Here is a 2,474-nt window from a genome sequence, read left to right on the forward strand (position 1 = left end):
ACACATATATTTGTTTTGTTTTATTGTGTTTTGTTTTAGATCCATAAATTTGTGATTTCCAGAAAAAATTATGTTGCTTTTCATATCTTCATTATTTTTTATGTTTATATTTATTTCTATAAGTGAGATTTCAAAATGCTGAAATAATTGGCCATCCAACAGTTAAAATCCTATAGTAGTAAAACCATGGAAATCCTGGATAACTGTGACTATTCTTTATGACACAGCTTTTTCTTAAAATTGATATTAACAAAATGCCTTGATTCAGAATTAGCATGAAGTTATACATATACTTTTCCCCTATCTTTCAGTAACTTAATGGTTTAAATTGATGTCATATTGAAAGACAAAATTTCCACAAGAAGAGACACTTTGAATACAGAAAATTCTCAAAAATGCCTCTCTCAATCAAGTTCCATCTTGTGATACTTTTGTAAGTTATTTTGAAGCAAAGTCACTATTATTTACATTTATCGTTAAGCTGTTAATTTCCTAAATATTTTGATATGCACAATTAATTTAACTTTCACAAGTCCCATAGATCAATACAATAATCCAATAATAATCATAGGTGAGATATATGAACCTTTATTCCACAGTAGAACAGTTAATTTGAATGGGTCTGGGGTCCAAAACTTTTTACTTCTGACCAGACTCCACACTCTTCATATTAAATTGCAGATCAGAGAACAGACCAGTTTATGTGGCCCAGAGTTTCACCTAGATATTACATAACAATACTGGATTTTTATGGGAATATTGTCTGGTTGTTTATTCTATTTTGCTAAAGTGCCAGGTATACAAAATTTCCCATAATGCGCTAGAATAATATTGCTTGTCACTTTAAACATAGATAAAATTCTCAAAGCCTCCCCTGGATTCCCCCAGATTACCCATGTGTGTTTGGAATTACATAGGAAAATGCAACTGAAGAGTTTCTCTGCAGTGGGCTTGATGAATGTGTTCCTGAGTTGAAGAAATTAGCCATCTGTCTGAGAAATAAAAAGATGACAAAGTTTTACCAGTTCTTGAATTCATTGACTTTCTCACAGTTTGTAATGAGATCTGAGGATGACTTTCCGTATAATTGAGATGATCCTTTTTGATCTATTTCAGGGTTTCTCAACCTCAGCACTATTAACATTTTGAATACATAGTAATTTGATATGAGGAGGGCTGACCTGTGCATTGTATGATGATTCACGGGATCCCTGGCCTCTACCCGTTAGATGCCAATCTCAGCTTCCCATTATGACAAACAATATCTCCAGGTGTTGCCAATGTCTGAAGGAAGTGGGGCAACATAGTTCCCAGTTGAAAACTGCTGATCTAGATGTATACGCTTCCCAGAAACGCAAACTTTTTCTTTATTTTATGGAGTGCAAACAAATGTCTAGCCTTTTTCTGAACAATGAGTATATTCATTTTGTTGTGGTTGAAGGGAAATTCCTAAGTGACCGCTGTTCTGTGCTTTCTTTTAGAACCATTAACTACACTGCTCTCTCAAGCCAATTATTATCATATAAAATGTTTTCAAGGCCTGTGTGAGTGTTCAAAGGTCATATCCGTAGTAAAATGGCAAGTCTTGTCATCTGATAACTCAGTAAATCAAAAACTACTATTCAAGAGGAAGAAGCAGCCACAAACTATTTTTTTTTCCTAATAAATCTGCCCTTCCCTACAGTCTCACAGACACTGTGTTGAGGCAGTGATGCCAGCTTAAAAGCCTCATTATTCAAAAGGTTCATTATCTTATTTCTTTGTCGTTCCATTGGGCCTTGGTTGAAGCTATTCTGTACCACTCCTCCAGGTTTTCTAACTTCAGGTCTCAAAGATCAGGATTTCAGCCATAACTCTTTTTTCTCTCACAGACTCTCACCTTCGTAGGCCTATCAGTTCACTTATTCTGAGAAATCAACTTGGAATATCAAGGAGTGAAACAGATTGGCTAAGGTACTCAAAAACATAACAACTGGTGCCCACTTCTTTACTTTGTCATAACTAAACAAGGCATCCGAATAACCTGTTATAGAAGCAAAATTATCTTCAAGGTGACTCTCCATCCATTTCTGTATTATAAGGTAGGTGCCAACTTCTCTTTCTAAAAGACAACTTATCTCCTAAGCTAAATGGTGAGGAATTTTTGCTATCACTTATTCTACCAGACAGTGATGTAATCTCCTTGCAAATGCAATCTGTTTTTCTGATGAATTGCCAAAGTTTAGTGGCCACAGACGGAGGTGAGGACAGGGAAGAAAACCCCACAGGCATAGTTGTCCTTGTTCGAGGAGGTCATTAAGAAGTCCATTCTGGTTCATGGCCAGATGCTTCCTTGTTGCCTTTGTAGAGGCACACTCATTTGTGTTTGGTGGTATAAAGAGCTATTTTTGTTGTTGACTGCAATTGCCTCCATTTAGAATTACTTAAAATGAACACATGTACTTTCTGGAAGGCTATTTCACTTTCATTTTATT

At 35.6% G+C, this 2,474-nt stretch overlaps 1 long non-coding RNA gene across 2 annotated transcripts in view; it reads left to right on the plus strand.

The window, feature by feature from the left end:
- LOC108540035 (uncharacterized) overlaps positions 1–2,075 on the plus strand; it is a 100,366-nt gene extending 98,291 nt beyond the window's left edge. For both annotated transcript variants that reach the window (XR_001888562.1, XR_001888563.1), the window contains 2 exons: positions 312–433; positions 1,872–2,075. This is a non-coding gene — a long non-coding RNA (uncharacterized LOC108540035). The remainder of the gene's footprint in view (positions 1–311; positions 434–1,871) is intronic.
- Positions 2,076–2,474: the final 399 nt, after the last annotated feature.

This window comes from Rhinopithecus bieti, unplaced genomic scaffold (genome assembly GCF_001698545.2).
Source record: "Rhinopithecus bieti isolate Rb0 unplaced genomic scaffold, ASM169854v2 scaffold_15850, whole genome shotgun sequence".
NCBI lineage: Eukaryota > Metazoa > Chordata > Mammalia > Primates > Cercopithecidae > Rhinopithecus > Rhinopithecus bieti.